Source organism: Myodes glareolus, chromosome X, assembly GCF_982192425.1.
Source record: "Myodes glareolus chromosome X, mMyoGla1.1, whole genome shotgun sequence".
Classification (NCBI taxonomy): domain Eukaryota; kingdom Metazoa; phylum Chordata; class Mammalia; order Rodentia; family Cricetidae; genus Myodes; species Myodes glareolus.
In genome coordinates this window covers 117,326,133-117,350,780 of record NC_142053.1, presented here as the reverse complement: position 1 = coordinate 117,350,780, position 24,648 = coordinate 117,326,133, and positions in this window count along the sequence as shown.

Genomic DNA, 24,648 nt, shown 5'->3' with positions numbered 1-24,648 from the left:
GGAGCAGGGGTGGAGTGGGCTAACACCAGAGAAGAGACTGGAAAAACAGGCTGGGGGTGGGATCCTGAGTCTTTTGTGAACTAAAATTCCTGAAGAGAAGCTGTGTCTGGCGGTGAGCAATAAACTCCCCAAGGAGTCTGCATCCGCAAAGACTGATGAACCTGTTGGAATTTCAGTACTGTGAAGAGATGAGAATGGTGTAGGTTCAGGGGCTAATTACTTTTATCTTGAGCTAGTTTGGGCCTTCTGGAACAGTCATGCCTTGCCGCACGCTGTTATCTGAAGTGACACCTCACGATAATAAATAAAAACCTCTTAGAAGCTTAGAGCACAAGCTTCTACCAAGAGCTAAAATGTCATCAGGTTACACTTTAGGCCTACAAATAAAGCTCCCTCGTCCCCATGCCGCGGCCTCTCTGATGGACCCAGCAATGGCTTTTAAACTTCCCTTGATTCATGGCTTCCTTTTTCCTGTAAAACTACACGAACTTTATGAAGTTGCTTCCGCGTTGGAACAAGTTTAGGGTAGCCTAAATCTGAATTCTCAGACCACGATCATTGAAAATGGTTCCGGAATAAAGTATCTCTTATTCCCTGGAGGATGAAAGCTCTGACGCTGACGTCACTATGGAAGTTGGACTTTAACAGTGTAGAACCAGTAGACGGTGGATTTTTTTTTTAAAGCTGGAGATAACATTGTTGGACTTCCTTCTTCCCTCTTCGGGAGGTTATTTTGGGAAAGTAAAGCAGGGTGTGCTGGAAGGGAATGTGGCTTGGAGGCAGTTCTTTGTGAGGTAGGACTGAGGTCACTGGGTGGAAGGGACGGGCTTATAAAGCAGAGGGGAGGAGCCCTCGGAAGGAGAGGCTGTGGGGAAAGGAGGGCTAGGAGGCGGTGGCTGAAGGTAAATTGAAGTTGGGGCCTGGGGATTAAGATCACTGACTGCTCTTCCAGAGGACTCTGATTAATCTATGACCATTACCACCCTGAATGCTCCTGATCTTGTCCAGAGAACCCAGCTTCAATTCCCAGCACCCACATGGCAGCTTACGACTGAAACTCTAGTTCCAGGAGATTCAACAGTCACCGTCATACAGACATGCATGGAGGCAAAACACCAATGCACATAAAAAGTACAACTTGAGAAAAGATAAATTGTAGTTCAAGTTCCTGTAGGATAACCTCCTCACCAAAACAGATGACCTTGTTAATATTGCTGTGTGTGTGGCTCAGAGGTTAAGAGCGCTGGCTGCTCTTCCAGAGGTCCTGAGCTCAATTCCTTGCTTCCACGTAGTGGCTTATAACCATCTGTAATGAGATCTGGTGCCCCCTTCTGGTGTGCAGGCACACATGCAGGCAGAATACTGTATACACAATAAATAAATCTTTAAAAAAATCACGGGGGGTGGGGGGTGGAAGTAAGGGGAGATGGTTAGAGAGAAGGGAGAGGGGGAGGACTGGGGATGGCTTGGGGGAATGAGATGGGGGGAGGAAGGATGGATATGGGAACAGGGAAGTATATATCTCAACTAAGGGAGCCATTTTAGGGTTTGAAGAGACTTGATTCTGGAGGGGTTCCCAGGCCCAAGGAGAGGTCCCCAGATTGTTCCCTGGGCAGCAGAGGAGAGGGTGCCTGAACTGGCCTTGGCCCATAACCATACTGATGAATATTTTGCATATCACCATAGAACCTTCATCTGGCGAAGGATGGAGATAGAGACAGAGACCCACATTGGAACACTGGACTTAACTCCTTAGGTCCAAATGAGAAGCAGAAGGAGGGAGAACGTGAGCAAGAAAGGCAGAACCAGAGGGGGCCTTCATCCGACGATGGATGGCGATAGAGACAGAGACCCACATTGGAGCACTGGACTGAGCCCCCAAGGTCCAAATGAAGAGCAGAAGGAGGGAGAACATGAAAAAGGAAATCAAGACCGCTAGGGGTGTGTTCACCCACTGATACAAGAGGACTGATCGAATGAGAGCTCACCAAGGCCAGCTGGACTGGGACTGAACGAGCATGTGATCAAATCGGATTCTCTGAATGTGGCTGACATAGGGGCTGACTGAGAAGCCATTGACAATGACACTGCATCTTGTTTCGCCTGCATGTACTGGCTTTTTGGGATCCTAGTCTGTTTGGATGGTCACCTTCCTAGACCTGGAGGGAGGGGGGAGGAACTTGAACTTCCCACAGGGCAGGAAACCCTGACTGCTCTTAGGACTGGAGAGGGAGGAGGAGAGGGAGTAGGGGGAATGGGAGGGTATGGGGAGGAGGAGAGGAAGTGGAAATTTTTATAAATAAACAAATAAGTAAATTTTAAAAAAATCGAATGAATGTGTGTGTGTGTATGTGTGTATGTGTGTGTGTGTGTGTGTGTGTGTGTGTGTATACACCCAGACCTGACACTGCTAAGAACTCAAAATCAAATAGGCCTTGGACCTAGGGGATAACCAAATTCTCCTGCTCTGCTAAAGGAATGTAGCGATACAATGACTCCTAAGGACGTCCTGCTATAGCAAAGATCACGCTCAGCCATCCTCAGAGAAGCTTCCTCTTGTGGTAGATGGTAAATAACAGAGACCCACAACAGGACAAAGTGTACAGAGTGAGAGATTTTGAAACTCGGAGTCCTAAATAGCATGCCTTTCTTAGACCCCTCCCTCAGCTTAGGCAGCAATGAGGAAGAGAGGGGCAGAAAGACTCTAACAGCCAGAGGGAAGTGTAAAAGACAGAGAACATAGCCCCGGGTCTCCATGAGTCCCGACCACAGCAGGATGTCTGAAAGGAGTTGCAGAGAGGCCTTTTCAGCATCTAATGAAATGATCATGTGTTCTTTCTTTTAGTTTGTTTATATGGTGGATTACGTTGACAGATTTTCATATGTTGAACCACCCCTGCATATCTGGGATGAAGCCCACTTGATCATGGTGGATTTTTTTTTGATATGTTCTTCCATTTGGTTTGCCAGTATTTTCTTGAGTATTTTTGCACCAATGTTAATGGGGGGAGATTGGTCCGTAATTCTCATTCTGGGTTGAGTCTTTGTGTAGTTTGGGTATCATGGGTAACTGTAGTCTCATAAAAAGAGTTTGGCAATGTCCCTTTAGTTTCTTTTGCATGGAACAATTTGACATGTTTTAACATTAGCTCTTCTTTGAAATTCTGGTAGAATTCTGCACTGAAACTATCTGGCCCTGGGCTTTTTTTTGGGGGGGGGTGTAAGACTTTTAATGACTCCTAATATTTCCTTCAGGGTTACAGGTCTATTTAAATAGTTTGTCTGCTTTTGGTTTAATTTTGGTATGTGGTATCTATTCAGGAAATTGTCCATTTCTTTAGATTTTCCAATTTTGTGGAGTACAGGTTTTTGAAGTACAACCTAATGATTCTCTAGATTTACCCAGTGTCTGTTGTTATGCCCCCCTTTTCATTTCTGATTTTATTAATTTCAGTATTCTCTCTCTGACTTTTGGTCAGTTTGGATATGGCTTTGTCTATCTTGTTGATTTTCTCAAAGAATCAGCTCTTTGTTTCATTGATTCTTTGTATTGTTCTCATTGTTTCTATTTTATTGATTTCAGCCCTTAATTTGATTATTTCCTGTCATCTACACCTTCTGGATGGGTCTGCTCCTTTTGGTTTTAGAGCTCTCAGGTGTGCTGTGAAGTCACTAATGTGAGCCATCTCCAGGTTCCTTATGTAGTCACTTGCTATGAACTTGCCTCTTAGCACTGTTTTCATAGTGTCCCATAGGTTTGTTTGTTGTACATTCATTTTCATTGAGTTCTAGGAAGTCTTTAATTTCTTTCTTTCTTCCTTGACCCAGAGGTGATTCAGTTGAGCATTGTTCAGTTTCCATGAGTTTGTAGGTTTTCTGTAATTTGAGTTGTTGTTGAATTCTAACTTTAAGCCATGGTGATCTGATAGGATACAGGGGGTTATTCCAATTTTTTTTTGTATCTGTTGAGACTTTCTTTGCGACTGAGCATGTTTCCAATTTTAGAGAAGGTTCCAGAGGTGCTGTGAAGAAGGTATATTCTTTTGTGTTTGGGTGGAATGTTCTGTAGATGTCTATTCTGCCCATCTGAGTTATAACATCTGTTAGTTCCCTTATTTCTCTGTCAAGTTTCTACCTGGCAGACCTGTCCATTGGTGAGAGTGGGGGTGAGAACTATTAGTGTGTGGGGTTTAATGTGTGATTTAAGCTTTAGTAATGTTTCTTTTACATATGAGGGTGACCTTGTATTGGGGCACAAATGTTCAGAAGTGAGACTTCATCTTGATGGATTTCTCCTGCAATGAACATAAAATGTCCTTCTTTGTCTCTTTTGATTAATTTTAGTTTGCAGTCTATTTTGTTAGATATTAGAATAGCTATACCAGCTTGCTTCTGAGGTCCATTTGATTGGAAAACCTTTTTCTAATTCAAGACAAGGTAATGCTTGTCTTTGAAGTTGGGGGTCTTGTATGCAGCAGAACAGTGGATCCTGTTTTTGTATCCATTCTCTTAGCCTGTGTCTTTTTATGGGTGAATTGAGTCCATTGTTATTAAGAGATATTAATGACTGGTGATTGTTAATTCCTATTATTTTTATTTTGTTTTGTTGTCAGTGGTGGTAGTGTGTGTGTTTCCCTTCTTTGGAATTTGCTGGTGTGAGATTATTTATTACCTGTGTTTTTGTGGGTGCAGCTTAACTTCCATGGGTTGAAGTTTTTCTTCTAGTATTTTCTGTAAGGCTGGATTTGTGGAAACATATTGTTTAAATCTGTTTTTGTCATAGAATATCTTGTTTTCTCCATCGATGGTGAATGAAAGATTTTCTGGGTATAGTAGTCTGGGCTTGCACCCATGGTCTCTTAGTGTCTGCTGCACATCTGTCCATGACCTTCCGGCTTTCATGGTTTCCACTGAGAAGCTAGGTGTATTCTGATAGGTCTGCCTTTATATGCTACTTGACCTTTTCCTACATTGAAAGAACATTGGCTCTTAATGTTCTTTCTTTATTCTGCATGTTTAACATTTTGGTTATTACGTGGTAAGGAAACTTTTTTTGGTCCAGTCTATTTGGTGTTCTGTAAGCTTCTTGTACCTTCATAGGTGTGTCCTCCTTTAGGTTGGGAAAGTTTTCTTCTATGATTTTATTGAATATATTTTCTGTGCCTTTGAGCTGGAATTCTTCTCCTTCTTCTATCTCTTTTATTCTTAGGTTTGGTCTTTTCATGGTGTCCCAGATTTCCTGGATGTCTTGTTTTTAAGAATTTGTTGGATTTAACATTTTCTTTGACTGATGACTGTATTTCCTCTATTATATATATTTTTTAAAGTTTTGTTTTGTTTTGTTTTTTAAGATTTATTTATTTATTATGTATACAGTGTTCTGTCTGTCTGTATGCTTGCTGGCCAGATGAGGGCACCAGATCTCATTACAGATGGCTGTGAGCCACGATGTGGTTGCTGGGAATTGAACTCAGGACCTTTGGAAGAGCAGGTGATGCTCTTAACCACTGAGCCATCTCTCCAGCCCTCCTCTATTATATCTTCAATGCCTGAGATTCTTCCATCTCTTTTTTTCTGTTGGTTATGCGTGCATCTGTAGTTCCTGTTTGTTTACCCAGATTGTCAATTTCCAGAATTCCTTCTGTTTGTGCTTTCTTTATTGCCTCTATTTCGATTTTCAAGTCTTGAACTGTTCCCTTCACTTGTATGATTGTCTTTTCTTGGCTTTCTTTAAGGGATTTATTGATTTCTTCCAATTTTTCTTCCAATTTTTTGTTTGTCTTTTCCTCACTTTCTTTAAGGAAAATTTTCAATTCCTCTTTTAGAGCCTCTATCATCTTCATAAAGTTATTTTAAAGTGATGTTTTTGTGCTTCATCTGCATTGGGATGTTCAGGTCTTGTTATAGAACCACTAGGTTCTGGTAGTGCCATATTGCTCTTTATGTTGTTGAATGAATTGCCGTTTCCCCATCTGGGTTTGGGATACTTATAGGTACAGGTGTGGGATACTTATAGGTACAGGTGTTGATCTTTGTGAAGTCTTTGTTGAATGGGCCTTTTGTTCCTTTATTGTCTGTTTCCTTTATTGTCTTTTGTCCTGAATGTCCAAGGGTTCTGGTGATTGGCTGGTTGTCAGGTCGAGTAGGGTTGTCTCAGCAGAGGTTTGTTGAGGTTTGGGTGCCTAGATCTATTGTGTCATCTAGTTTCTCTGGTGGTGTGAGCTTTACTTGTGTCTATGGGGTCTGTTCTTCTGTCTGGTATGGGATGTGCCTATGCCCATGGAGTCTGTTCTTCCAGCTGGTGTAGGATTTGCCTGTTATGCTAACTGGTGTGGACGGCACTTGTGCCTATAGGTTCTGCTGATGTTGCTGGAGAGGGCTGTTCATGGGGAGATGCTGGGGTAGGTGGGATGGTATGGCAGAGTGAGTCTGTTCTTCCCATTGGTGTAGGTGGTTCTTATGCCTCTAGAGACTGTTGATGTTGTGGGAGATGGTTATCCAGGGGAGGATGATGAGGTTGGTGGGTTTGGGTGGTGGTGTTGTAAGTTACTGAGTTCAGTGGGTGGCAGAGGTGGTGAGGTGGTCTGCCTGCAGGTCTCTTACCTGCTGGTCTGCTGCTAGGGGCTGCACCAGAGTAGTGGAATTCCAGCAGTGTTGGGGGCAGGGTCCAGCTGCCTTGCAGGGACTGAGATGGGAGAAGAAGGGGCACAGAATGTGCCCTGGGACTTAGAGCCTAGAGATTAGGGTAGTTTAGCTGGGAGACCAGTCAGTCACCTGTTCTTCCAATTGGTGTGGGTGGTGCTTGTACCTCTAAAGGCTGTTGATGTTGGGGGGGGGTTTATCCAGGGGGAGAATGATTGGTTCAATGGGTTTGGGTTGTGGAGTGGGTCTTGTAGGTTACAGGGTCCAATGGGTGGCGGCAGTGGTGGAGTGACCTGCCCATAGGTATCCTACCTGCTGGCCAGCTGTTGGAACTCAAATGGGAAGGGGCTGTCATTGCATATTTATAAAGGAAGTTATCAAAAAGATCTATTGAGAAATATTATGCAGTAAAATTTGCAACCCCCAACTTAATAAAATCAACACTAAAGGGTATAAAAGGCTATATAGGTTCAAGCATACTAATAATGAAGACTTTAAAACAATGTGAACGTATATATGTGTGGATACATGGACTATAGCTCACTTGTGGAAGTCAGAGGACAACTCTCTGGAGTTGGTCCTCTTCTATAATTCTACGGGTTCTGAGAATTAAACTCAGGACATCAGGCTCACAGAGTAGGTGCATCCACTTGCCGAACCATCTTGCCAGCAAGGAAATGCAATCAGCCTAGATGTCTATCAATGAACAAATGAACAGTGAAATTGTGATACATACATACAAGAGAATTTTATGTAGCCATGAAAAAAATGAAAACATAAAATTTGTGGGGAAAGGAAAGGAACTGGAAATCATATTCAGAGAGGTAACCCAGGATTCCCCAAAACAAATCCTATATATTCTCGTTCATATGTGGCTCCTAGACTCTGTCAAGTATGTAAGACCAGGTGGGAGGAAATATGGAGAAAGACCAGGAAACTAGAAAGGAGGCCATGTACCTGGAAAAAGGAGGCTTTAAGGGAGATGGCAGGGAAGACAACAGAACAAAGTGGAAGGGGAAATGAAAGGATACAATGGGAGATGAGGGAGGAGTGGAGAGGAAGAATTGCTTATAATGAAGTATGTATAACAATTTCATATGGACACCTATTACTTAATAAGCTGGTTTTAAAAAAAGAAAACCAGTAAGATGCAGTAAAATAGAGTAGTCATAATATTACAGTCGCAGCAGCAGTTATGTGAATGTGACCTTCATTTCATGACACAGCGTCCTGTGCTTTCACACTTGAAGCAACGCTTTGCAGCTTGTTGGCATTTTCGAATTGTCAGCATCACTTGTTTTGCACTTCGGGTCTATTATGCTTGAAAAGTTTACTAAACACAAGCACAGAGATACTGACTGAAACGTTGGTCTGACAACAGAGACAGTACCAAGTGGCTAATGGGTGGGTATTATATATACAGCATGGTTACATTGTACAAGGAAATGATTCACATTTTGGGTAGGGTGGAACAAAACAATGAAAAACTTCACTATAGTACTGGGAATGGTGTATAATTAAAATTGTATGATTTTTTTGTTTTTTTAAAAGATGATGAGTTAGTTCTATATTGACTTGGTTATTTATTTGAAAAGGGACTATCTGAGAGTTCCTTCTTAAAGCCAGAGGAAAAGTCCAAACCAAAGGTAGTTACATTAGTATTAATTTTGTGATCTGATGATATTAGTAAATATAATTGGAAACAGTACAGTATCAGAACCAAAGTCTATGATACTTGTCTGGATACAAAGAAAGTGCTATTTAGATATATTAGTTTAGTACTGTGACCAAATGCCTGACAGGAACCAACTTACGAGAGAAGGGTTTTTGGCTTAAGTTGAGGTGAATACAGTCCATCATGGTAGGGAAGTCACGGCAGAAAGAGCATAAAGCAGTTGGTCATATTAAGTCCATAGTGAGGAAGCAGAGAGAGATGCGCACTGGCGATCAGCCTGCATTCTCTTTCTTTAGTCTAAGGCTCCACTCCATGTAATGATGATACTCATATTTATGGTGAATCTTCCGACCTAACTTAACCTAATCTAGAAGCCCCATCACAGACATGCCCAAAGGCTTGCCTTCTGTGTGTTTGTAAATCCTTTCAAGTTACTAGCCTTGTCTTTTGTTCATGTTTCTCCTTTTTTTTCTAAGAGAAAAGACTCCTTACATCCTTTCCCACTCTCAGTATCTCTGAGCCAAATGGAGACTATTGCTAACATTTGGCCAGCTCACGAAGAAGACATTACTTCCCAAAGATTTCTGTGATCTGTGTGGTTTGGATCTGCTGAAAAAGGACATGCTCCCCAAAGCCCTATTCATACATGTGAGCCTGCCCCACCATGTCTTGGGAAAGCCAAGCTGGATCAGAATGGTGCTCTTGGTTTTGGACATCTAGACCTCCTCTCTAGCCCCTCACTGCCAAAGAGAGCTCCACACTGGCCACATCTCTGAGACATCAAGGAACGTAAGCAGCTCCAGGAGGAATCTGCAACTAATTATGCCTCACAGATTGCTGTGAATGCAGGACCAGCTCTTTTCAGGCGCTGGGTATGGAACAGTGTTTGGATTTGGCAGGCTACCCTGACTCAGTTATGCATCCATGGGGGGAATGAAGAATACCAGTCGTTTGGAAGGACCTCACTCTTTGCAGGGGATGAGCACACCAGCGGCCAGGACATTTGGCAGAAGAGTCACTCCCTCCTGGGCACAATCAGCTCGTCTTTTAGTCATCTGCTCTATGGAAAGTCTGGCTGCTTATTGAGAGGGATGGAAGGAGTGATTTTCTTGGGCTCGGCTGAGCTTGGATAGGCTTCTTCCAATGCTATTATGCCACAGGACAGCAACTTTATTTAATAAGTCCATCTTCTGCAGCCTCGAACAGGAGGAAAGGATTTTCATGGGAGAAATTGCGCTGAAGTGAAGTGTGTAGCCACCCACAAACATGGCAGATGGGACAGGAGCTTTGGTCCTGTAGTCAGGTTGCCTGGATTCAAATGCTGACTCCACCAGTGACTTCCATTATGACATCACATAGGTTGTTATGAGGCCCTATAATGGTGTGGAGAGTGTTCTTGCTGTGTCATAGGGGGTCTTGTGAAAACAAGATGAGACAATCAACAGAAGGTACTTGGCATGCATTTCCATGTGTGTTGTTTTATGTGATAGGAATGACTCAACCCAAGCATTCAAACAAGTTTTATTTACTTTAACTTAAATTCAATGTGGGGTACCCATCTTGATACAGTGAGAGAAATTTGAACTCAGTCTTCTCCATCCCAGAGTTGTTTAATGTTTGTTGACCACGTTCCCACATTGGATAGGGTCCTTACATTCCGATCAAGTTCAGCAGTTCTGTTGCTTTCAAGACCTTTTTGGATCATGGAGTTCTGGTAAAGATGGAGTCCTGTCTCTGGGATCCAAGGTTCCTTGTGTACCATGTGGCTAAGTCCTGCAAGGTCTTGTCACCTTCCTAGAGCATTGCTACAGCACCAGGGATCACAGGGGTGCTGACTTTTTCCCTCCCTGAAGGTCTCATAATCAAACACCATGGTATTTGAGAATATGAAAACTCCAACTAGTCCCAGAAGAGCAAGCCTTCCTATGAAATTCACTAGACCATACTAACTGAGAAATAGAAGAAATATTTTGCCAGTATTTTGATAAAATGAAACAACTAATAAATCTGCTAGGAATTAGAATTCTGTCATTTCTTACACACTGCCCGAGATAATTATGGTTTTGAGCCCCACATAAGCACAGCATGATTTTGTCTGAAAGTTGTTTCTCATTAGTTTTAAAACTTCTTATTTAGAAAAAATTGTAGTGCTTACGCTACTAAGGAGGACGGGCCAATGAACTCCTCTCTGGGGAGCTACAGGCTGTTAATGGTTGTTGGGGGAAGGAGAGACATTTTCTTTGGTGGTGTGGCCACTGGCAAATTTCCTACGCTACTGTAAATAACCTCTGACCCTGTAAGAATGTTCCTGTAAGAAACCCTCATTAAATTCAATGCATCACCAAAAATGAAGACATGAAAAGAGAAGGGAAACTGATTGGGAAGAGGAAAGAGACAAGTAAAAGTGGGGTAGGAAGGTGACAAGAGAGAGTAATTGGGGGCAATATGATCAAAATACGTTGTACATAGTATGGAAATCTCATAATGAAACCGGTTATCGTGTACAACTAATATGTGCTAGTAAAATACTTTGAAATTGCTTTGTTTTAATTTTGTGTGTGACTAGGTGGGGTTTGTGCATGTGGATGCAGTTCCCACAGAGGCCAGAAGATGGCATCAGATGCCCTGGAGATGGAGTTACAGGCAGTTGTGTTCTGCCTGACCAAACTCCGGTGCTCTGCAGCATCAGCATGTGCTCTTAGCTGGCAAGCCATTTCTCTAGCCCCCTCCCCAGTATTTTCTTAAAAGAAAAAGTAATGCTCATGGGGAAATTACAAGACCAATCCAATGAATATTTGTTAACATTTGCACATTTGCTTTCTCCCTCACCATCTGTATATATATACAATTTTCAATGAGCTACTCTAGGCTAAATTGTAGACATGATCACCTTACATTTTGAATACTTCAGTAATTCTTACAAAAAGGACACTCTCTTATGCAACAACAAAATGATTATCAAGGCCAAGAAATGAAAAGTTATTGGGCTGGGGACCTAGCATAGCGGTAGAGTGACGGCTGGCTATGTACAATGTTCTGGGTTTCTATTTCCAGCACTATGAAAAATTCAACAGTGGTAGATATGATATTATTCTCTACATATATTCTGTAATCAAATTTTATCCACTGTCCCGATGCTATCCTTCAGAGCATTTCGCCTTCCGGTATGGAATCCAGGATCCCTTGCTATATTTACTTGTATTGAAGTCAGTGCTTATGAAGACCCTGATTAGAAGTCAGGTGTGGTGAGTTTATATTTTTATGGCTTCTAGTCTTCTCTCATGCATTACATCTCCACTGCAGTTTCTCCTCTTTCCATGCTCCCCAGTCCCTCCTCTCACTTCCCCTCTCCCCCAGGATCAACTCCTCTTCAGTTTCCCTTTGAAAAAAGGAGCAAGCCTCCCAGAGATATCCACCAAGCATGGCCTACATACAATAAGCTACAATAAGACTGGGCACAAGTCCTCCTATCACAGCTGGACATGGCAATCCAATAGGAGGAAAAGAATCCCACAAGCAGGTAAAAGTGTCAGAGACAGCCCCCACTCTCTTTTTTGTTGGGAGTCCCACAAGAACACCAAGCCACACACAACCACAACATATATGCAGAGGACCTAGCTCAAACACATGCAGGCTCCTTGTTTGTCAGATCAGTCTCTGAGCCCCTATGAGCCCTCCTTCCCTTCTGGTTCCTAGAATCTTTCCTGCCTCTGAGATGTTGAGTTTAAATGACATTTTTATCCTCACAGAGCTCCGGACTCTTTTTAGTAATGAATATAAACTGCATGCCTTGCCCATGAGGCTGTTGCAAGGATCAAGAGAGGTCTTTCCTTTTCCTCAACTACAAAACACCATGGAAGCAGACAGGACAGGACTTTACAAACATCCATTCCTAGTTAGATTCCTGAGACTTAATTGCGAAATCCTGAAGAGCTAGGAAGGCATGAGACAGAGGCTAAAAAAATGGTGTCAACAGATAAACTTAAGGGAGATGAGGGTAAAATTAACAAAATTTCCTTTTTTTCTCTTTTATTTAACTGAAAAATGTTCTCTCTCTCTCTCTCTCTCTCTCTCTCTCTCTCTCTCTCTCTCCCTCTCCCTCTCCCTCTCCCTCTCTCTTTCTCTCTGTAGTTTTTTGAGACAAGGTTCTCTATGTATCCCTGGCAGGGCTGGAACTAATTCTGTAAATCAGGTTGGCCTTGAACTCATAAAGTTCTGCCTGCCTCTGCGTCCCAAGTGCTGGGATTAAAGGTGTGCGCCACTACAGTCCACAGAAAGGATCTCTCAAATATTGAGCAGCTGTGATCCTACTTCTAGACTTCACCCACCCCCCAGTTGAAGTATAATTTTTTTCAGAGCAAAACACACAGATTTTAATGACTTCTCCTATTATTCTAAGTAGCCTCTGTCATGTCTCTTGTCAGTAACTTCCACACTCGCTGTAAGACAAACTGCTATTATGCTATTGTTATTATGGTATGGTATTATGGTATTGTTTTCCTGTTCCTGAACATCAGGAACATCAATTGTATCATACAGTATGCAAATTTTTTTTGTATTTGACTTCTTTTTTCAGCATTTGGTTAGATTCATCCTTGGCTGTATATAGGGTTAGCTCAATGATTTTCTTAATTGCTGGATAGTATTTTATTTGCACATATCACAGTGCTCATTCTTTTCACTATAGATAAACATTGTGTCATTTCCAACTGTGGGTTATTATGAATCATAATGACATTAATACTTTCATATATATGTATATATTCTGATAGACATAAAAAGTCATTGTTATTGGTTATATATCAGGAACGGAACTGCTTAGTCATAGAGTATATCTAAACACAGCCTTTCCAAAGCGTTCGCAGCATTTGCCTTTCTGTGCACACAAGAGCCCTAGTTTTCCTCAGTTTGCCCATACTTGGTGCTATAGCCGTCTTTCTTTGTTTGAGCGCTACTGTGGTGCGCGTGTAATGACACCACACTGAGTTCTATTGACGTTTCCGCGGAAGGTTGCACTGATCAATGCGTAGGTCACATCTGCTGTTCCAGTGGCAGCCTCTGGCAGCTGCTTCTTTGGGGAAGTGGAAGAGAGCAAGCAGACTCCTGAGATACAGACCAGAGTGTGTCCGTAAAAGACATCATTAGAGCATTAGAGGATCTTCCTCTCTCTCTCTCTCTCTCTCTCTCTCTCTCTCTCCCTCCCTCCTATATGTTGTGATGGTTTTTCTCACCTGTGGACATCTGGTATCTTTGGAACACCCTTCTGCCTTTCTCATGTTTGGAGAATTTTCTGTATGGATATTGACTTTTTAATGTGTTGAAATCATATATATATATTATAATTTATATATAATAATTTATATATTATATAAAATATATATATTTTACAGTAGCTGTGGCAGCTACTTCTCACCAAGCATGTGGATGATGGATGATGCTCGGATTAGGGTCGGGAATACATGGGAGTAGGTACTAGGAGGAGGTAAGAAGTACTTCCTTGTTCACAGGAAACAATGGCTGAGTTCCAAGCACTGGGGCCGCACAGTCTTCTGTGAGGTCTGTTGGGTCTGTCCTGGAGCATAGAAGTGACTGAGTTAAGTCCCCGATCGTCTTGCATTTGAATCTCACTCAGCTATTCTTTTCTCCCACCCTCAAACCCCACAGGTTCTGAGAGCTGTTTTGTTTTTGTAAGAATGAATTTTTTATTGAACATATTTTATAGTTACAGAGAAATTCATTTCCTATGAAAAAGTATAGACTTCAACTTAACAGTCATATTTCCAATGTCGGGAAATTTAATGTTGATATTTTTTTAATCTAACTGTGTTCCATTTTTATCAAATGATCTAATTATGTTCTTTGCAATATTTTTTTGCTTCTAGTGCAAGATCCAGTGTAGGGTCAGGAACTGCATTCAGTGGTGATGATTCTTAGTCTCCTTTAATCTGGAGCCATCTTAGGAGCAGGATGTTTATATGGTCTTCATAAAATCTGCTGATCAGTTAACAGTGGAGAGATGTGATAACACCTGTCTTAGCTTAAGTTCCTATTGCGGTGACTAAACAGCATGAGCAAAGGCGGCTTGTGGGGGGAAAGGGAGTATTTGGCTCACAAATCCTGGGTCACAGTGTATTGAAGTAAATACAAAACCAAGGCAGGACAGGACAGGAACCTGGAGGCAGGAGCTAATGCAGCAGACACTGAGGGCTGCTACTTACTAGCTTGTTCTTCATGATTTGCTGAGCTTTCCTTCCTTCCTTTTTTTTTTTTTGCTCGCCCTTCCTTCCTTCCTCCCTCCCTCCCTCTCTTTCTCCTTTTCAGATTTATTTATTTCACTTCACAATTAAGTTTCCTCCATCTTTTTTTTTTAATTTTGCTTTTGGGATTTTAATATAACTGCCCTACTTATCCCTTCCCTTTCTTCTCTCCAAATCCTACCATATACCCCTCCCCCATTCTCCTTCAAATTCATGGCTTCCTTTTTCCTTTAGTTGTTACTGCATGCACATATGTATATACATTCCTAAATAGAACCTGTTTACTACATATACTGTTACTTGTGTGTGTGTTTTCAAGGCTGTCTGTCAGTCTTCCTATAGCACCCAGGACCACTAGTCCAGGTGTGGCACTGCCCGCAGTGAGCTGGGCCCCCTGACAACCATCAGTCAAGAAAATGCACCACAGACTTGTTCACAGGCCAGGCAGCTGGGAGCATTTTCTCGATTGAGGCTCACGTTTCCAAAATGTCTGTATCTTATATCAAGTTAACATAAAACTGGCAGCAGATGATCAAACCTAATATTCACAGCAAGAAGTAAATGAATTTATGGGCCTCCAAACACGATGCCCTAAGGATGCATTCAGTGAGAGTGCAAGATCCTAATGTGGTCATGAGGGAGCGTGAAACACGTGAAAGATAGAGAACTTTCATTTAACTTAAAGAAGATGCTGATGATGGGCTAGCAAGGTGGCTCAGGGTAAAGGTGCCTGTTGCCAAACTAAATGACACAAGCTTCATCCTGGGACCCATATTTCTTTTAATGTGAAGACTCTAGCTTTTAACATGATGTGTGTGTGTGTATAGGCAGGCAGGCAGGTATGTAATTAAACTAGAAAGGGAGGGAATGAAGAGTTTTTAAGGCAGGAAGAAAAGAGGGCTTTGGAACATGACATGAAAGCAGAGTGGTAGCTATCTCGGGGAGGGAAGGGGAAGAGCCAGATGGTGTCACTAGGTATGAGGGAAGGCAGTGGAGAAGAAGAATGAACAAGAACAAAGTATAATGGTACACATGTATGAAGACACCACAATGAAGGCTGGTGAAATGGCTCGCTAGGTAAAAGCACTTGCTGCTCAGGCCTGATAACCTGATATCAGATCTCCAGAACCAATGGAAAGGGCATGAAATCCCAGCATGCCCCTACTGGGAGATGGGAGGCAGAGATGGAGACTCTGCAGAAGGTCTTGAGCTAATTGTCTGACTTATGTATCATCTAAGAGACTGTCTCGAATAAGGTGGAAAGGTGAGGAATGAGACCCAAAGTTTGTCTACACACACACACACATACACACACACACACACACACACACACACACACACACACACACACACCGTGATCTTATGTGCTCTCACACAGTGATCTTGACTCTGTGGGAGTCTTAAACTTGAATACTTCAGGGTATTATTGTCTCAGAGGAAGTAAATCAGAGGCTTATAGCCCTTTCACCTCCAAAGTGTAAAGCAGGTACATTTAGAGGCAAGCTCTGACAGAATCCCAGCATCCTTGCATGATTACATCTTCAAATATTAAGACAGCATCACAGGACTCCAAGGTATAATTAAAAGAAAAAAATGCAACCCCAAATAAACAAATGAAAACAAATCTGAAAAACCCAGACCTCCGCAAAAACCCAAGCCCCCAAATGTCCTGCTTATAAAAGATTCTTTAGCTTTAAGGACACACATAAACTAAAAGAGAAGGGAACCTCCAATGCGATTAGTAGCCAAAGGAGAGTAGGAGTAGATACAGTTCCAGGGGACAAAGTAAATTTCAAGTTAAAGCCAGGTGGTGGTGGTATAGACCATTACCCTCAGCACTTAGGAGGCAGAGGCAGGCGGATCTCTATGAGTTTGAGGCCAGCCTGGTCTACATAGAGCTAGTTCCTGAACAGTCACCAAAGCTACACAGAGAAACCTTGTCTCAAAAAACCAAAAAAAAAAAAAACCCCAAAAATTCAAATTAAAAAGTTACAGGAGACCAAGATTATTCTATATAATGATTAAAAGGTACATATGCCAAAGAGGCTATAATGCTTACAAATATACATGAAGCCGACATTGGAGCATGAAAAATACATAAAGTAAATGTTAACAGAAATGAAGATTAAAATTGATTGTAATTCAGTAATAGTAGGGGACTTCAGTACCACACTTTCAATAATGGATAGATCACTCAGACACAAAATCAATGAGGAAACAGTTGACTTTATTAACACTACAGACCGAAGGTTCTAATAGATACACATAACACACCACCCAATAGAAGGGCAAGGCATATTTTTCTCATGAGCACATGAAACTTCTCTAGAATGGACAAGGTATACTGAGCCATAAGCTACAAAATAAATCTTTGTTTTGGAATTAGGGTCTCTTTCTATAGCCCTGGCTGTCCTATAACTGACTCTTTCGACCAGGCTGACCTCGAACTCACAGAGATCCACCTGTCTCTGCTTAAAGACATGTGCCACCACCGCCTGGCGACTTATTTTGTTATAGCCCACAAAAGTTCAATTAGTGCTGACCATATGAGCATTGGGGCTATGCAGATGAAGCATGATGGAGTGTGGACAACCTCTGGGGGGGTGACACCCCAGAAGAGAACGAACTCCCTCTTCCCTCGCACCATTTTCTACTAGTAGCTTCTCAGGAGGGGGACCTCGTTAAGTCTTCCATCAACATTGTAATTGTGTCTGGTTAGATCAGGATTCTCAACCTTCCTAATCCTGCCACCCTTTAATACAGTTCCTCATGTTGTGGTGACCCCCAGTCATAAAACTATTTATATTGCTACTTCCTAACTGTAATTTTGGCCCTGTTTTGAATCATAATATAAATATCTGGTATGCAGAATGTCTGATTTGCGACCTCTGGGGAAGGATCATTCAACTCCCCAAAGGAGTTTCGACCCCCAAGTTGTGAACTGCTGGGTTAGATCTTGTGTAAATCTTCAGGTAAACGCAGCTGCTGGTAGGTCATGAGAAGGAGATGAAATTGGTAGAAGGACACATAGGGAGAATCTAAGGAGCTGAAAAGGGGTAAATGGATGGTGGTAGATAATGATCAAAATACATTGAACACGTGTTTGAAATTCTTAAAGAATAAGTAAAAATAAAAGAAATTTTACGGGATTTAGTAAAACTGATTTTTTTTGAAAGACAGGGTTTTTCTGTGTAACAATCCTGGCTGCCCTGGAGCTCCCTTTGTAGACCAAGCCGGTGTCAAAGTCACTGAGATCTGCCTGCCTCTGCCTCCTAAGTACTGGGATTTAAGGCGTGCGCCACCACTGCCTGGCAGTAAAAGTGATTTTAAGAGGAAAGTGTCTGGCAATAAATGCCTGTATTAAAAAAAAGAGAGAAATCTTAGTTAAACAACTTTATTTTGTACAACTAGAAAAGAAAAACTAAGCCCAAAATAAATCAAGGGAGAAATAGAAATGATCACTAAAACTAAAAAGTGTTTTTAAAAAATTAAAAAAATTAAATTTTGTGTGTGTGTCTGCGTGTATGTGTGTGTGTGTTTATATACGAGTTCAGTGACCACAGAGACCAGAAGAATCCAACAGATTGCCTGGAATTGAAGTTACAGATGGTTGTGAGCTGCCTAGTGTGGGTTCTTGGAACTGGACTATGGTTCTCTGCAATAGCAGCTAATATTCTTGACCACTGAGTCATCCCTCCAGCCCTGGCAGTGTTTTTCTTTAAAGACAAAATGACAAACTTTAAGCTTCACTAAGAGAAAAAAAGGGGGGGGGGAAAGATGCTAAATTTCCAAGTAAAAGAGGAGATATTGCAACTGGTATGATTATGTACCAACACATTAGATAGCCAGAAAGGAATGGATAAATTCCTAGAAATGTGTAACATTATCTAGACTGAATGATGAAGGACTGGAAAATCTGGAAAATCTGAATAGCTCAATAACAATTATTGGGGATTGAATTAATGGTCAAGAACTCCCCAATGAAGAAAAGCCCAAGAAGTGTTGGCCTCACTAGCAAATTCTACCAAATATTTAGAGGAGAATTAACACAAATCTGTTCAGAATTCTCAACAAGTGATGAAGAAGGAACCCTTCCAAACTTATTTTATGAGGCCAACATTACATTGATGGCAAAGCTAGACAAGGACTCTGCTGTGAGAATAGAAAATTAAAGGTCGATATTCCTGATAGACACAAACATAAAAGTCCTTAATAAAATATTAGAAGTCAGATTAAACAACACAGTGAAAGATTCTGCATCATGATAAACTGAGATTTATTCCTGTGATGCAATAATATTTCAATATACGTAAATCAATAAACGCAGCACTGTGACAGGGATAAAATTACACAGTCATGTCCATTGATGCAGGAAAAAGTGTCTGACAAAGTTGATGATAATAAACATTCAACAAATTAGACAGAAAACGTATATACACACACACACACATAATATTATAAGCCATATATGACAAGTTCACAGCTAACATCATACTCAAAGGTAAAAATCCGATGTCAGGCACTAGTGGTGCACACCTTAATCTCAGTACTCAGGAGGCAGAGGCAGGCAGATCTCTGAGTTGGAGGACAAACTGGTCTAGAGCGAGTTCCAGGACAGTCAGGGCTGTTACACAGGGAAACCCCGTCTTGAAGAACCAAAGCAAACCAGAACCAAAAAAAAAAAAACCAAAAAAAAAAACAAAGACCAACAACCCCACCAAAGAAACCAAAACAAAACCCCCCAAAACAAAACAAAACAAAAAGGTAAAAATTTGAAATAATTTATTGTAAGATCAGGAACCAACCAAATAAGAAGGCTGACTTTTGCTAGTGCTGGGGAGATACAGACAGTGACTCTTTGCGGCTCAATGACTAACCAGTCTAGACTACTTGGTGAGTTACCCCGTCTTCAAAAACAAAAACAAAAACAAAAACAAAGGTTGACAGCACTGAGAAATGCCACCCAAGGTCGCCTCTCCTCTGGCCTCCACATGGACATTTGTGCACATTCATCTGCATCCACACGAATGCCCACTCCCCATACCCTAACATGTCTACCAGAACTCTAGCATAAACTAACTCCCTAAAGTTATAGGACACAAAACAAAAATATGGCCAAATCAGTTGTAATCTTATACACTAAGAGGAAACTATTTGAAAAAGAAATTAAGGGAACAAGCTCATGTACAGCCATATCAAAAAGAATAAAATGTGTAGGAATAAATTTAACCAAGGAGGTGAAAGGCCAGTAAACTCAAATCATAAGATATTAATTAAAGACATTTAAAAATAAATAATTTGAAAGATACTTTGTGGTCATGGATTGGAAAAATTAATGTTATTAAAGGTGTCCATTTTAGGGGAGGGACAGGGAGGGAGTGCAATGAAAAAGATATCTTTTTGAGATTTTTCTTTTTTAATTGTTTTTATTGAACTATACTTTTTTTCCTGCTCCCTTCCCTTCCTCCCCCTTCCTTTCTACCATCTCCCATGACCCCCACACTCCCAATTTACTCAGGAGATCTTGTTTTTTTTCTCCTTCCTATGTAGATCCATGTAAGATCTTTTAGGGTCCTCTTTTTTGTCTAGGTTCTCTGGGGTTGTGGACTGTAGGCTGGTTTTCCTTTGTTTCATGTTTAGAAGCCACTTATGAGTACATATTATATTTGTTTTTCTGGGTATGGGTTACCTCATAATGTGATGTTTTCTAGATCATCCATTTGCCTGCAAATCTCAAGATATCATTATTTTTTTCTGCTGTGCAGCACTCCACTGTGTGAATGTACCACATTTTTTTATTCATTCTTCAGTCGAGGGGAATTTAGGTTTCCAGGTTCTTCTGGCTATAACAAACAATCCAGCTATGAACATAGTTGAACAGATGTTCTTGTGGTAAGATTGAGCATCCTTTGGGTATATACTCAATAGCGGTATTGCTGGGTCTTGAGGTAGATTGGTTCCTAATTTTCTGAGAAATAGCCATACTGATTTCCAAAGTGGTTGTACGAGTTTGCACTCCCACCAGTAATGTAGAAGTGTTCCCTTTTCCCCACAACCTCTCCAGCATAAGTTGTCCTCAGTGTTTTTGATCTTGGCCATTCCTACAGGTATAAGATGGAATCTCAGAGTTGTTTTGATTTGCATTTCTCTAATGACTAAGGATATTGAGCATGTCTTTAAGTGACTTTCAGTCATTTGAGATTCATCTGCTGAGAGTTCTCTGTTTAGGTCTATACCCCAGTTTTTGTTAGATTATTTGTTCTTTTGATGACAAGTTTCTTTGAGTTCTTTGTATACTTTGGAGATCAGCCCTCTGTCTGATGTGGGGTTGGTGAAGATCTTTTCCCATTCTGTAGGCTGCCTTTTTGTCTCGTTGACCATGTCCTTTGCTTTACAGAAGCTTTCCAATTTCAGGAGGTCCCATTTATTAATTGCTTCTCTTGGTGTCTATGCTACTGGAGTTACATTTAGGAAGTGGTCTCTTGTGCCAATGTGTTCAAGAGTACTTCCCATTTTCAAAAGGGATATTTTGATAGAGGGAGCCTGGCACTAGGGAAATTCCCAGGAATCCACAAGGATGATCCCAGCTAAGACTCCTAGCAATAGTGGAGAGGCGGCCTGAATCAGCCTTATCCTGTAATCAGATTGGTGGCAATCTAGAGCCTTCATCCAATACTCGATGGAAGCAGATGCAGAGATCCACAGCCAAGCACTAGCTGATCTCCTGGAGTCCAGTTGAAGAGAGGGAGGAGGGATCATATGAGTAAGGGGGAGGGTGTGTCAAGATCATGATGGGGACACCCACAGAGACAGCTGACCTGAGCTAGTGGGAGCACATAGACTCTGGACTGATAGCTGGGGAGCCAAACTAGGCCCTCTGAATGTGGGTGACAGTTCTGTGGCTTGGTCTGTTTGTGGAGCCCCTAGCAGTAGGACCAGGATTTATCCTTGGTGCATGAATTGGCTTTTTGACTCTCATTCCCTATGGAGGAATACCTTGCTCAGCCTAGACACAGGGGGGAGGGACTTGGTCTTGCCTCAACTTGAAATGCCAGACTTAGGTGACTCCTTACCTTCTCTCATGAGTGGATGGAGGTAGAGGGGAGGATAAAAAGGAGGGGTACTGCAGTTGGTATGGAAAATGAATAAAAAATTTAAAATAATATTTTTAAAATGTTCAGTTTATTCAAAGTAGTCAATATGTTCAGTATAACCCCTGTCAACAGTCAGTCCAATGGCATTTGTAATAGACACTGAAAATTCAGTGGAACTAAAAAATACTCCAAATAACTAAAGTAATCTTGATTAAGAAATGTGGCAAAATCACATTACCTGATTTCAAAACAGTGTGTGTGTGTGTGTGTGTGTGTGTGTGTGTGAGAGAGAGAGAGAGAGAGAGAGAGAGAGAGAGAGAGAGCTCACATGCATGTGTTGTGCTCATGCATTCATAAACACTTAGATAGTTTCATATCTGGGGTATTGTGACTAAAGCTGCCATGAACATGGCAGTGCAGATGTATATCTCTTTGGGATTCTGATTTCACTTCCTTCAGCTGGGATCCAGAAATGGGACTGCAGTATAATGGCTCTGCTTTTACTTATTTTAGAAATTTTCATACTGTTTTCCAGAATGTCTGGACCAATTTGCCTACAGTGTATCGAGTTCCTTCTCAGCACGTCCCCAATAACACTTACTCTTTTCTTTAACTTTTGAAATTATGATACAATTAAACATTCCCCCCATCCCTTTCCTCCCTCCAAATGCTCCCATATACTCCTGCTTGCTCTCCTTCTAAGGAGAGCATATCTAAGCCCAATAGCCTAGTCTTTATCAATGGCTGCACACACACACACACACACACACACACACACACACACACACACACACACAGACACTAAGCTACAGTAATCAAAACAGTATGGTACTGGCATAAAGACAGACTAATAGACCAAAGAACAAATTAAACACATACAGTGAACTGTTATTTGACAAGGATGCGAAGATTGCATAATGAAGAAAGAATAGTCTCTTCAGTGAATTGTGTTTTTAAAAACTTGGGTAAGTAACATGTATTAGAAGCTCGAAATAAGACCAGAAATGTTAGAAGTACTAGAAAAATATAGGGAAGAATCTTTGGCATTGGTTGGGCCAACAATTTTTTTGATGTGACCCTAAAGTCAGAGGTAATAAAGGCAAAAATAACAAATGAGTTTCAGATAAAAAAGTTTCTATATAGAAAAAGAAACACCTGGCCTGGTAAAATGGGAGGTCTCAACAGGTAAAGGAACAAGCTACCAAATGTGCCAACCTGAGTTTGATGTCTGGGCCCCACATAGTGGAAGGAAAGAACTGACTCCTACAATTTGTTCTCTGACAGCCACACACAAAATAAATAAGTATAATTAAAATATTTTATAAAAAATTAAAGCGATGAGAGTGAAGTGACAACTATAGAACTGGAGAAAATGTCTATAAACCATTTATCTGATAAAGGATTACTATCTAATATATATTAGGAACTCAAACAACTCACTGGCAGAAAAAACAACCCAACTTAAAAAAAAAAACAAAGAACCTGAATGAACATTTATCCAATGAAAACATACTAATGCACCTTGGGTTTATAAAAGGGTGATCAGCATCACAAATCACCAGGGAAATGTAAAGCCAAGCCTGTTATAAAATATTCAAGCACCTAAGGCTCACGGAACATTTTGGAAGAGGGAGTGGAAAAATTGTAAAAGCAAGATGATCAGGGAGTTTGCTCTGAGATTGTGTCTCCTAGTAACAGCAGAAGCTACACCCATAGAGTCTCATCAACATGACTGTCCAAATATGAACAGAACAGGGATGATACCAATGAAGATGCCAATCTGGATAGGGAAAAACACATAGGGCCTCAATCTTATACAAAGAACTCTAGTCGACTGAGGAAAAGCTGGGAGAAGGAGAGGTGCTGTGGTGGCTTGAATGAGAATGACCCTCATAGGCTCATATACTTGCGTGCTTACTGTTGTAGGTTATTCAGCAGAGATGACTGCTCAGATTTAAGTCTGTTTGGGTTTAAGCCAATGGAAGGTCTTTATTAGCCACCCAGGGACTACCCTGGGTGTTTGGGATCCTAGTGTGGCCCGAAGCCTTTCTCAGGGTGAGTTTTAAACACAAAAACTACGTTCTGGGTTGATAGTTCTCTAACAAGAACAGTTAACCAGAAGCAGAACAACAGAAGCTAAAAAAACAAGGTTAGTACATTTAGAGACTTTCCCTATAGACTTTGATGGATTAGGCCTTTGTTTTGGTTTTGGGAAGTGGTACTGTCTACATGCTGTTTTACAGCCTGAATGGTACTTTCATCATGGAGTCACTTATGCTAAGATCTGGAGGCCTACTAAGATCTGGGGCCCTGTTATACTTAGTTTCCAGTTAATAAATTTCGGAAGAATTAGAAGGGGTGGCCTTGCTGGAGTAGGTGTGCCCACATTAGAGGAGTGCTTATGAATGCGTGAGCACACACATGCATGTATGCTCATACAAGCACACACAGGCACACACACACAAAACAGAATTATTCAGACTTTAGAAAAAGAAGGGACTCCAACTGTTTGTAAAAATGTGGATGAATGTGAGGGACATAAGAGACAATTGCTTGCAAAGAAAAAATATTGTCTCCAATGGCGTCTTATTGGGTATATTAACCAAACTTAAGGGTAAGCTCCATGTCCAGTAGTAGATGGGGAACACAAAATGAACTCAATGGTGTTTTGTAGATTTTTTAAATCTCATAGTGCTTTGTTTGGGCATGTCTTACCTTACTGGTCCTTTGCTTGTATGTTATGGCTTCTAATTTTGTGTTTTTATGGGTTTTGTGTATGTGTGTCTGTCTGTTTCTTGTGCTTTTTCCTTTTTCTTTTTTCCTGTTTGTTTTTTTAATGTACGGGAGCAAGAGCTGGAGTGAGAGAGTTCAGCTGGCTAAGTAGAGAGGTGGGAGGGAGGATCTGGGAAGAGATGGGGGAGGGGGAACAGTGATCAGACTATAGTGCATGAGAAAGAACTATTTTTTTATAATAAAAGGA